The sequence below is a fragment of the Carassius carassius genome, chromosome 50 (assembly GCF_963082965.1).
Source record: "Carassius carassius chromosome 50, fCarCar2.1, whole genome shotgun sequence".
NCBI lineage: Eukaryota > Metazoa > Chordata > Actinopteri > Cypriniformes > Cyprinidae > Carassius > Carassius carassius.
Genome location: NC_081804.1, coordinates 19,451,854 through 19,465,642, shown reverse-complemented (window position 1 = coordinate 19,465,642; position 13,789 = coordinate 19,451,854).

Here is a 13,789-nt window from a genome sequence, read left to right as displayed (position 1 = left end):
CATGAAAAACTATCTTACAGCGTTGCAAAAACATTGTATTTCATAAGGCATAAGCATCTTTCAGTTTGGCAAGATTTGCACTGAATATTGAATGAAGCAGCTTTCTCTAATAGAGAGACAAGCTTTTGAGCAGATTTGGGCTAGATTTCACTACATTTGAACAGAAGCACTATTTCAACCTTACTGGTCTCAGAAACCTGTAAACTGAAAATCTTGAGCATTGAAGTCCTAACATAAGTTTTTGTGCATATAACTTCTAACACATTAAAAACTGTCTTACAGCATTGCAAAAACATTGTATTTCATAAGGCATAAGCATCTTTCAGTTTGGCAAGATTTGCACTGAATATTGAATGAAGCAGCTTTCTCTTATAGAGAGACAAGCTTTTGAGCTGATTTGGGCTAGAATTCACTTCATTTGAACAGAAGCGCTTTTTCAACATTACTGGTCTCAGAAACCTGTAAAATGACAATCTTAAGCATTGAAGTCCTAACATAAGTTTTTGTGCATATAACTTCTAACACATTAAAAACTGTCTCACTCTATTGCAGAAATCATTTTATTTCATAAGACATAAGCATCTTTCAGTTTGGCAAGATTTGCACTGAACATTGAATGAAGCAGCTCTATCTCACAGTGGAGAGGCTTTTGAGCAGATTTGGGCTAGATTTCACTTCATTTGAACAGAAGCACTATTTCAACATTACTGGTCTCAGAAACCTGTAAAATGACAATCTTGAGCATTGAAGTCCTAACATAAGTTTTTGTGCATATATCTTCTAACACATTAAAAACTGTCTTACAGCATTGCAAAAACATTGTATTTCATAAGGCATAAGCATCTTTCAGTTTGGCAAGATTTGCACTGAATATTGAATGAAACAGCTTTCTCTCATAGAGAGACAAGCTTTTGAGCAGATTTGGGCTAGATTTCACTACATTTGAACAGAAGCACTATTTCAACCTTACTGGTCTCAGAAACCTGTAAACTGACAATCTTGAGCATTGAAGTCCTAACATAAGTTTTTGTGCATATATCTTCTAACACATTAAAAACTGTCTTACAGCATTGCAAAAACATTGTATTTCATAAGGCATAAGCATCTTTCAGTTTGGCAAGATTTGCACTGAATATTGAATGAAGCAGCTTTCTCTTATAGAGAGACAAGCTTTTGAGCTGATTTAGGCTAGATTTCACTTTATTTGAACAAAAGCACTTTTTCAACATTACTGGTCTCAGAAACTTGTAAAATGACAATCTTAAGCATTGAAGACCTAACATATGTTTTTGTTCATATAACTTCTAACACATTAAAACTGTCTTACAGCATTGCAAAAACATTGTATTTCATAAGGCACAAGCATCTTTCAGTTTGGCAAGATTTGCACTGAATATTGAATGAAGCAGCTTTCTCTAATAGAGAGACAAGCTTTTGAGCAGATTTGGGCTAGAATTCACTTCATTTGAACAGAAGCACTTTTTCAACATTACTGGTCTCAGAAACCTGTAAACTGACAATCTTGAGCATTGAAGTCCTAACATAAGATTTTGTGCATATAACTTCTAACACATTAAAAACTGTCTTACAGCATTGCAAAAACATTGTATTTCATAAGGCATAAGCATCTTTCAGTTTGGCAAGATTTGCACTGAATATTGAATGAAACAGCTTTCTCTTATAGAGAGACAAGCTTTTGAGCTGATTTGGGCTAGAATTCACTTCATTTGAACAGAAGCGCTTTTTCAACATTACTGGTCTCAGAAACCTGTAAACTGACAATCTTGAGCATTGAAGTCCTAACATATGTTTTTGTGCATATATCTTCTAACACATTAAAAACTGTCTCACTGCATTGCAGAAATCATTTTATTTCATAAGACATAAGCATCTTTCAGTTTGGCAAGATTTGCACTGAACATTGAATGAAGCAGCTCTGTCTCACAGAGGAGAGGTTTTTGAGCAGATTTGGGCTAGATTTCACTTCATTTGAACAGAAGCACTATTTCAACATTACTGGTCTCAGAAACCTGTAAACTGACAATCTTGAGCACTGAAGTCCTAACATAAGATTTTGTGCATATAATTTCTAACACATTAAAAACTGTCTTACAGCATTGCAAAAACATTGTATTTCATAAGGCATAAGCATCTTTCAGTTTGGCAAGATTTGCACTGAATATTGAATGAAGCAGCTTTCTCTTATAGAGAGACAAGCTTTTGAGCTGATTTGGGCTAGAATTCACTTCATTTGAACAGAAGCGCTTTTTCAACATTACTGGTCTCAGAAACCTGTAAAATGACAATCTTAAGCATTGAAGTCCTAACATAAGTTTTTGTGCATATAACTTCTAACACATTAAAAACTGTCTCACTCTATTGCAGAAATCATTTTATTTCATAAGACATAAGCATCTTTCAGTTTGGCAAGATTTGCACTGAACATTGAATGAAGCAGCTCTATCTCACAGTGGAGAGGCTTTTGAGCAGATTTGGTCTAGAGTTCACTTCATTTGAACAGAAGCACTTTTTCAACATTACTGGTCTCAGAAACCTGTAAACTGACAATCTTGAGCATTGAAGTCCTAACATAAGTTTTTGTGCATATAACTTCTAACACATTAAAAACTGTCTCACTGCATTGCAAAAATCATTTTATTTCATAAGACATAAGCATCTTTCAGTTTGGCAAGATTTGCACTGAACATTGAATGAAGCAGCTCTATCTCACAGAGAGACAAGCTTTTGAGCAGATTTGGGCTAGATTTCACTTCATTTGAACAGAAGCACTATTTCAACATTACTGGTCTCAGAAACCTGTAAAGTGACAATCTTGAGCATTGAAGTCCTAACATAAGTTTTTGTGCATTTAACTTCTAACACATTAAAAACTGTCTTACAGCGTTGCAAAAACATTGTATTTCATAAGGCATAAGCATCTTTCAGTTTGGCAAGATTTGCACTGAATATTGAATGAAACAGCTTTCTCTAATAGAGAGACAAGCTTTTGAGCAGATTTGGGCTAGATTTCACTTCATTTGAACAGAAGCACTATTTCAACATTACTGGTCTCAGAAACCTGTAAAATGACAATCTTGAGCATTGATGTCCTAACATATGTTTTTGTGCATATAACTTCTAACACATTAAAAACTGTCTTACAGCATTGCAAAAACATTGTATTTCATAAGGCATAAGCATCTTTCAGTTTGGCAAGATTTGCACTGAATATTGAATGAAACAGCTTTCTCTCATAGAGAGACAAGCTTTTGAGCAGATTTGGGCTAGATTTCACTTCATTTGAACAGAAGCACTATTTCAACATTACTGGTCTCAGAAACCTGTAAACTGACAATCTTGAGCATTGAAGTCCTAACATAAGTTTTTGTGCATATATCTTCTAACACATTAAAAACTGTCTTACAGCATTGCAAAAAGATTGTATTTCATAAGGCATAAGCATCTTTCAGTTTGGCAAGATTTGCACTGAAAATTGAATGAAGCAGCTTTCTCTTATAAAGAGACAAGCTTTTGAGCTGATTTAGGCTAGATTTCACTTCATTTGAACTGAAGCACTATTTCAACATTACTGGTCTCAGAAACCTGTAAAATGACAATCATGAGCATTGAAGTCCTAACATAAGTTTTTGTGCATATAACTTCTAACACATTAAAAACTGTCTCACTGTATTGCAGAAATTATTTTATTTCATAAGACATAAGCATCTTTCAGGTTGGCAAGATTTGCACTGAACATTGAATGAAGCAGCTCTATCTCACAGAGGCTTTTGAGCAGATTTGGGCTAGATTTCACTTCATTTGAACAGAAGCACTATTTCAACATTACTGGTCTCAGAAACCTGTAAACTGACAATCTTGAGCATTGAAGTCCTAACATAAGATTTTGTGCATATAACTTCTAACACATGAAAAACTATCTTACAGCGTTGCAAAAACATTGTATTTCATAAGGCATAAGCATCTTTCAGTTTGGCAAGATTTGCACTGAATATTGAATGAAGCAGCTTTCTCTAATAGAGAGACAAGCTTTTGAGCAGATTTGGGCTAGATTTCACTACATTTGAACAGAAGCACTATTTCAACCTTACTGGTCTCAGAAACCTGTAAACTGAAAATCTTGAGCATTGAAGTCCTAACATAAGTTTTTGTGCATATAACTTCTAACACATTAAAAACTGTCTTACAGCATTGCAAAAACATTGTATTTCATAAGGCATAAGCATCTTTCAGTTTGGCAAGATTTGCACTGAATATTGAATGAAGCAGCTTTCTCTTATAGAGAGACAAGCTTTTGAGCTGATTTGGGCTAGAATTCACTTCATTTGAACAGAAGCGCTTTTTCAACATTACTGGTCTCAGAAACCTGTAAAATGACAATCTTAAGCATTGAAGTCCTAACATAAGATTTTGTGCATATAACTTCTAACACATTAAAAACTGTCTCACTCTATTGCAGAAATCATTTTATTTCATAAGACATAAGCATCTTTCAGTTTGGCAAGATTTGCACTGAACATTGAATGAAGCAGCTCTATCTCACAGTGGAGAGGCTTTTGAGCAGATTTGGGCTAGATTTCACTTCATTTGAACAGAAGCACTATTTCAACATTACTGGTCTCAGAAACCTGTAAAATGACAATCTTGAGCATTGAAGTCCTAACATAAGTTTTTGTGCATATATCTTCTAACACATTAAAAACTGTCTTACAGCATTGCAAAAACATTGTATTTCATAAGGCATAAGCATCTTTCAGTTTGGCAAGATTTGCACTGAATATTGAATGAAGCAGCTTTCTCTTATAGAGAGACAAGCTTTTGAGCTGATTTAGGCTAGATTTCACTTTATTTGAACAAAAGCACTTTTTCAACATTACTGGTCTCAGAAACTTGTAAAATGACAATCTTAAGCATTGAAGACCTAACATATGTTTTTGTTCATATAACTTCTAACACATTAAAACTGTCTTACAGCATTGCAAAAACATTGTATTTCATAAGGCACAAGCATCTTTCAGTTTGGCAAGATTTGCACTGAATATTGAATGAAGCAGCTTTCTCTAATAGAGAGACAAGCTTTTGAGCAGATTTGGGCTAGAATTCACTTCATTTGAACAGAAGCACTTTTTCAACATTACTGGTCTCAGAAACCTGTAAACTGACAATCTTGAGCATTGAAGTCCTAACATAAGATTTTGTGCATATAACTTCTAACACATTAAAAACTGTCTTACAGCATTGCAAAAACATTGTATTTCATAAGGCATAAGCATCTTTCAGTTTGGCAAGATTTGCACTGAATATTGAATGAAGCAGCTTTCTCTAATAGAGAGACAAGCTTTTGAGCAGATTTGGTCTAGAGTTCACTTCATTTGAACAGAAGCACTTTTTCAACATTACTGGTCTCAGAAACCTGTAAACTGATAATCTTGAGCATTGAATTCCTAACATAAGTTTTTGTGCATATAACTTCTAACACATTAAAAACTGTCTCACTGCATTGCAAAAATCATTTTATTTCATAAGACATAAGCATCTTTCAGTTTGGCAAGATTTGCACTGAACATTGAATGAAGCAGCTCTATCTCACAGAGAGACAAGCTTTTGAGCAGATTTGGGCTAGATTTCACTTCATTTGAACAGAAGCACTATTTCAACATTACTGGTCTCAGAAACCTGTAAAGTGACAATCTTGAGCATTGAAGTCCTAACATAAGTTTTTGTGCATTTAACTTCTAACACATTAAAAACTGTCTTACAGCGTTGCAAAAACATTGTATTTCATAAGGCATAAGCATCTTTCAGTTTGGCAAGATTTGCACTGAATATTGAATGAAGCAGCTTTCTCTAATAGAGAGACAAGCTTTTGAGCAGATTTGGGCTAGATTTCACTTCATTTGAACAGAAGCACTATTTCAACATTACTGGTCTCAGAAACCTGTAAAATGACAATCTTGAGCATTGATGTCCTAACATATGTTTTTGTGCATATAACTTCTAACACATTAAAAACTGTCTTACAGCATTGCAAAAACATTGTATTTCATAAGGCATAAGCATCTTTCAGTTTGGCAAGATTTGCACTGAATATTGAATGAAACAGCTTTCTCTCATAGAGAGACAAGCTTTTGAGCAGATTTGGGCTAGATTTCAATTCATTTGAACAGAAGCACTATTTCAACATTACTGGTCTCAGAAACCTGTAAACTGACAATCTTGAGCATTGAAGTCCTAACATAAGTTTTTGTGCATATATCTTCTAACACATTAAAAACTGTCTTACAGCATTGCAAAAAGATTGTATTTCATAAGGCATAAGCATCTTTCAGTTTGGCAAGATTTGCACTGAAAATTGAATGAAGCAGCTTTCTCTTATAAAGAGACAAGCTTTTGAGCTGATTTAGGCTAGATTTCACTTCATTTGAACTGAAGCACTATTTCAACATTACTGGTCTCAGAAACCTGTAAAATGACAATCATGAGCATTGAAGTCCTAACATAAGTTTTTGTGCATATAACTTCTAACACATTAAAAACTGTCTCACTGTATTGCAGAAATTATTTTATTTCATAAGACATAAGCATCTTTCAGGTTGGCAAGATTTGCACTGAACATTGAATGAAGCAGCTCTATCTCACAGAGGCTTTTGAGCAGATTTGGGCTAGATTTCACTTCATTTGAACAGAAGCACTATTTCAACATTACTGGTCTCAGAAACCTGTAAACTGACAATCTTGAGCATTAAAGTCCTAACATAAGATTTTGTGCATATAACTTCTAACACATGAAAAACTATCTTACAGCGTTGCAAAAACATTGTATTTCATAAGGCATAAGCATCTTTCAGTTTGGCAAGATTTGCACTGAATATTGAATGAAGCAGCTTTCTCTAATAGAGAGACAAGCTTTTGAGCAGATTTGGGCTAGATTTCACTACATTTGAACAGAAGCACTATTTCAACCTTACTGGTCTCAGAAACCTGTAAACTGAAAATCTTGAGCATTGAAGTCCTAACATAAGTTTTTGTGCATATAACTTCTAACACATTAAAAACTGTCTTACAGCATTGCAAAAACATTGTATTTCATAAGGCATAAGCATCTTTCAGTTTGGCAAGATTTGCACTGAATATTGAATGAAACAGCTTTCTCTCATAGAGAGACAAGCTTTTGAGCAGATTTGGGCTAGATTTCACTACATTTGAACAGAAGCACTATTTCAACCTTACTGGTCTCAGAAACCTGTAAACTGACAATCTTGAGCATTGAAGTCCTAACATAAGTTTTTGTGCATATATCTTCTAACACATTAAAAACTGTCTTACAGCATTGCAAAAACATTGTATTTCATAAGGCATAAGCATCTTTCAGTTTGGCAAGATTTGCACTGAATATTGAATGAAACAGCTTTCTCTCATAGAGAGACAAGCTTTTGAGCAGATTTGGGCTAGATTTCACTACATTTGAACAGAAGCACTATTTCAACCTTACTGGTCTCAGAAACCTGTAAACTGACAATCTTGAGCATTGAAGTCCTAACATAAGTTTTTGTGCATATAACTTCTAACACATTAAAAACTGTCTTACAGCATTGCAAAAACATTGTATTTCATAAGGCATAAGCATCTTTCAGTTTGGCAAGATTTGCACTGAATATTGAATGAAGCAGCTTTCTCTAATAGAGAGACAAGCTTTTGAGCAGATTTGGGCTAGATTTCACTTCATTTGAACAAAAGCACTTTCTCAACATTACTGGTCTCAGAAACCTGTAAAATGACAATCTTAAGCATTGAAGACCTAACATATGTTTTTGTTCATATAACTTCTAACACATTAAAAACTGTCTTACAGCATTGCAAAAACATTGTATTTCATAAGGCATAAGCATCTTTCAGTTTGGCAAGATTTGCACTGAATATTGAATGAAACAGCTTTCTCTCATAGAGAGACAAGCTTTTGAGCAGATTTGGGCTAGATTTCACTACATTTGAACAGAAGCACTATTTCAACCTTACTGGTCTCAGAAACCTGTAAACTGAAAATCTTGAGCATTGAAGTCCTAACATAGGTTTTTGTGCATATAACTTCTAACACATTAAAAACTGTCTCACTGCATTGCAGAAATCATTTTATTTCATAAGACATAAGCATCTTTCAGTTTGGCAAGATTTGCACTGAACATTGAATGAAGCAGCTCTATCTCACAGAGAGAGAGGCATTTGAGCAGATGTGGGCTAGATTTCACTTCATTTGAACAGAAGCACTATTTCAACATTACTGGTCTCAGAAACCTGTAAACTGACAATCTTGAGCATTGAAGTCCTAACATAAGTTTTTGTGCATATATCTTCTAACACATTAAAAACTGTCTCACTGTATTGCAGAAATCATTTTATTTCATAAGACATAAGCATCTTTCAGTTTGGCAAGATTTGCATGAACATTGAATGAAGCAGCTCTATCTCACAGTGGAGAGGCTTTTGAGCAGATTTGGGCTAGATTTCACTTCATTTGAACAGAAGCACTATTTCAACATTACTGGTCTCAGAAACCTGTAAAATGACAATCTTGAGCATTGAAGTCCTGACATATGTTTTTGTGCATATAACTTCTAACACATTAAAAACTGTCTTACAGCATTGCAAAAACATTGTATTTCATAAGGCATAAGCATCTTTCAGTTTGGCAAGATTTGCACTGAATATTGAATGAAACAGCTTTCTCTCATAGAGAGACAAGCTTTTGAGCAGATTTGGGCTAGATTTCACTACATTTGAACAGAAGCACTATTTCAACATTACTGGTCTCAGAAACCTGTAAACTGACAATCTTGAGCATTGAAGTCCTAACATAAGTTTTTGTGCATATATCTTCTAACACATTAAAAACTGTCTTACAGCATTGCAAAAACATTGTATTTCATAAGGCATAAGCATCTTTCAGTTTGGCAAGATTTGCACTGAATATTGAATGAAGCAGCTTTCTCCAATAGAGAGACAAGCTTTAGAGCAGATTTGGGCTAGATTTCACTTCATTTGAACAGAAGCACTATTTCAACATTACTGGTCTCAGAAACCTGTAAAATGACAATTTTAAGCATTGAAGTCCTAACATAAGTTTTTGTGCATATAACTTCTAACACATTAAAAACTGTCTCACTGCATTGCAGAAATCATTTTATTTCATAAGACATAAGCATCTTTCAGTTTGGCAAGATTTGCACTGAATATTGAATGAAGCAGCTTTCTCTAATAGAGAGACAAGCTTTTGAGCAGATTTGGGCTAGAATTCACTTCATTTGAACAGAAGCACTTTTTCAACATTACTGGTCTCAGAAACCTGTAAACTGACAATCTTGAGCATTGATGTCCTAATATAAGTTTTTGTGCATATAACTTCTAACACATTAAAAACTATCTCACTGCATTGCAGAAATCATTTTATTTCATAAGACATAAGCATCTCTCAGTTTGGCAAGATTTGCACTGAACATTAAATGAAGCAGCTCTATCTCACAGAGAGAGAGGCTTTTGAGCAGATTTGGGCTAGATTTCACTTCATTTGAACAGAAGCACTATTTCAACATTACTGGTCTCAGAAACCTGTAAACTGACAATCTTGAGCATTGATGTCCTAACATATGTTTTTGTGCATATAACTTCTAACACATTAAAAACTGTCTTACAGCATTGCAAAAACATTGTATTTCATAAGGCATAAGCATCTTTCAGTTTGGCAAGATTTGCACTGAATATTGAATGAAGCAGCTTTCTCTCATAGAGAGACAAGCTTTTGAGCAGATTTGGGCTAGATTTCACTACATTTGAACAGAAGCACTATTTCAACATTACTGGTCTCAGAAACCTGTAAAATGACAATCTTGAGCATTGAAGTCCTAACATAAGTTTTTGTGCACATATCTTCTAACACATTAAAAACTGTCTCACTGCATTGCAGAAATCATTTTATTTCATAAGACATAAGCATCTTTCAGTTTGGCAAGATTTGCACTGAACATTGAATGAAGCAGCTCCATCTCACAGAGAGACAAGCTTTTGAGCAGATTTGGGCTAGATTTCACTTCATTTGAACAGAAGCACTATTTCAACATTACTGGTCTCAGAAACCTGTAAACTGACAATCTTGAGCATTGAAGTCATAACATAAGATTTTGTGCATATAACTTCTAACACATTAAAAACTGTCTTACAGCATTGCAAAAACATTGTATTTCATAAGGCATAAGCATCTTTCAGCTTGGCAAGATTTGCACTGAATATTGAATGAAGCAGCTTTTTCTAATAGAGAGACAAGCTTTTGAGCAGATTTGGGCTAGAATTCACTTCATTTGAACAGAAGCACTTTTTCAAAATTACTGGTCTCAGAAACCTGTAAAATGACAATCTTGAGCATTGAAGTCCTAACATAAGTTTTTGTGCACATATCTTCTAACACATTAAAAACTGTCTCACTGCATTGCAGAAATCATTTTATTTCATAAGACATAAGCATCTTTCAGTTTGGCAAGATTTGCACTGAACATTGAATTAAGCAGCTCTATCTCACAGAGAGAGAGGCTATTGAGCAGATTTGGGCTAGATTTCACTTCATTTGAACAGAAGCACTATTTCAACATTACTTGTCTCAGAAACCTGTAAAATGACAATTTTGAGCATTGAAGTCCTAACATTAGTTTTTGTGCATATAACTTCTAACACATTAAAAACTGTCTTGCAGCATTGCAAAAACATTGTATTTCATAAGGCATAAGCATCTTTCAGTTTGGCAAGATTTGCACTGAATATTGAATGAAGCAGCTTTCTCTAATAGAGAGACAAGCTTTTGAGCAGATTTGGGCTAGATTTCACTTCATTTGAACAGAAGCACTATTTCAACATTACTGGACTCAGAAACCTGTAAACTGACAATCTTGAGCATTGAAGTCCTAACATAAGTTTTTGTGCATATAACTTCTAACACATTAAAAACTGTCTTACAGCATTGCAAAAACATTGTATTTCATAAGGCATAAGCATCTTTCAGTTTGGCAAGATTTGCACTGAACATTGAATGAAGCAGCTCTATCTCACAAAGAGAGAAGCTTTTTAGCAGATTTGGGCTAGATTTCACTTCATTTGAACAGAAGCACTATTTCAACATTACTAGACTCAGAAACCTGTAAACTGACAATCTTGAGCATTGAAGTCCTAACATAAGTTTTTGTGCATATAACTTCTAACACATTAAAAACTGTCTTACAGCATTGCAAAAACATTGTATTTCATAAGGCATAAGCATCTTTCAGTTTGGCAAGATTTGCACTGAATATTGAATGAAGCAGCTTTCTCTAATAGAGAGACAAGCTTTTGAGCAGATTTGGGCTAGATTTCACTTCATTTGAACAGAAGCACTATTTCAACATTACTGGTCTCAGAAACCTGTAAACTGACAATCTTGAGCATTGAAGTCCTAACATAAGTTTTTGTGCATTTAACTTCTAACACATTAAAAACTGTCTCACCTGTATTGCAGAAATCATTTTATTTCATAAGACATAAGCTTCTTTCAGTTTGGCAAGATTTGCACTGAACATTGAATGAAGCAGCTCTGTCTCACAGAGACAGAGGCTTTTGAGCAGATTTGGGCTAGATTTCACTTCATTTAAACAGAAGCACTATTTCAACATTACTGGTCTCAGAAACCTGTAAAATGACAATCTTAAGCATTGAAGACCTAACATATGTTTTTGTGCATATAACTTCTAACACATTAAAAACTGTCTTACAGCATTGCAAAAACATTGTATTTCATAAGGCATAAGCATCTTTCAGTTTGGCAAGATTTGCACTGAATATTGAATGAAGCAGCTTTCTCTAATAGAGAGACAAGCTTTTGAGCAGATTTGGGCTAGATTTCACTTCATTTGAACAGAAGCACTATTTCAACATTACTGGTCTCAGAAACCTGTAAAATGACAATCTTGAGCATTGATGTCCTAACATATGTTTTTGTGCATATAACTTCTAACACATTAAAAACTGTCTTACAGCATTGCAAAAACATTGTATTTCATAAGGCATAAGCATCTTTCAGTTTGGCAAGATTTGCACTGAATATTGAATGAAACAGCTTTCTCTCATAGAGAGACAAGCTTTTGAGCAGATTTGGGCTAGATTTCACTTCATTTGAACAGAAGCACTATTTCAACATTACTGGTCTCAGAAACCTGTAAACTGACAATCTTGAGCATTGAAGTCCTAACATAAGTTTTTGTGCATATATCTTCTAACACATTAAAAACTGTCTTACAGCATTGCAAAAAGATTGTATTTCATAAGGCATAAGCATCTTTCAGTTTGGCAAGATTTGCACTGAAAATTGAATGAAGCAGCTTTCTCTTATAAAGAGACAAGCTTTTGAGCTGATTTAGGCTAGATTTCACTTCATTTGAACTGAAGCACTATTTCAACATTACTGGTCTCAGAAACCTGTAAACTGACAATCATGAGCATTGAAGTCCTAACATAAGTTTTTGTGCATATAACTTCTAACACATTAAAAACTGTCTCACTGTATTGCAGAAATTATTTTATTTCATAAGACAAGCATATTTCAGTTTGGCAAGATTTGCACTGAACATTGAATGAAGCAGCTCTATCTCACAGAGGCTTTTGAGCAGATTTGGGCTAGATTTCACTTCATTTGAACAGAAGCACTATTTCAACATTACTGGTCTCAGAAACCTGTAAACTGACAATCTTGAGCATTGAAGTCCTAACATAAGATTTTGTGCATATAACTTCTAACACATGAAAAACTATCTTACAGCGTTGCAAAAACATTGTATTTCATAAGGCATAAGCATCTTTCAGTTTGGCAAGATTTGCACTGAATATTGAATGAAGCAGCTTTCTCTAATAGAGAGACAAGCTTTTGAGCAGATTTGGGCTAGATTTCACTTCATTTGAACAGAAGCACTATTTCAACATTACTGGTCTCAGAAACCTGTAAAATGACAATCTTGAGCATTGATGTCCTAACATATGTTTTTGTGCATATAACTTCTAACACATTAAAAACTGTCTTACAGCATTGCAAAAACATTGTATTTCATAAGGCATAAGCATCTTTCAGTTTGGCAAGATTTGCACTGAATATTGAATGAAACAGCTTTCTCTCATAGAGAGACAAGCTTTTGAGCAGATTTGGGCTAGATTTCACTTCATTTGAACAGAAGCACTATTTCAACATTACTGGTCTCAGAAACCTGTAAACTGACAATCTTGAGCATTGAAGTCCTAACATAAGTTTTTGTGCATATATCTTCTAACACATTAAAAACTGTCTTACAGCATTGCAAAAAGATTGTATTTCATAAGGCATAAGCATCTTTCAGTTTGGCAAGATTTGCACTGAAAATTGAATGAAGCAGCTTTCTCTTATAAAGAGACAAGCTTTTGAGCTGATTTAGGCTAGATTTCACTTCATTTGAACTGAAGCACTATTTCAACATTACTGGTCTCAGAAACCTGTAAACTGACAATCATGAGCATTGAAGTCCTAACATAAGTTTTTGTGCATATAACTTCTAACACATTAAAAACTGTCTCACTGTATTGCAGAAATTATTTTATTTCATAAGACAAGCATATTTCAGTTTGGCAAGATTTGCACTGAACATTGAATGAAGCAGCTCTATCTCACAGAGGCTTTTGAGCAGATTTGGGCTAGATTTCACTTCATTTGAACAGAAGCACTATTTCAACATTA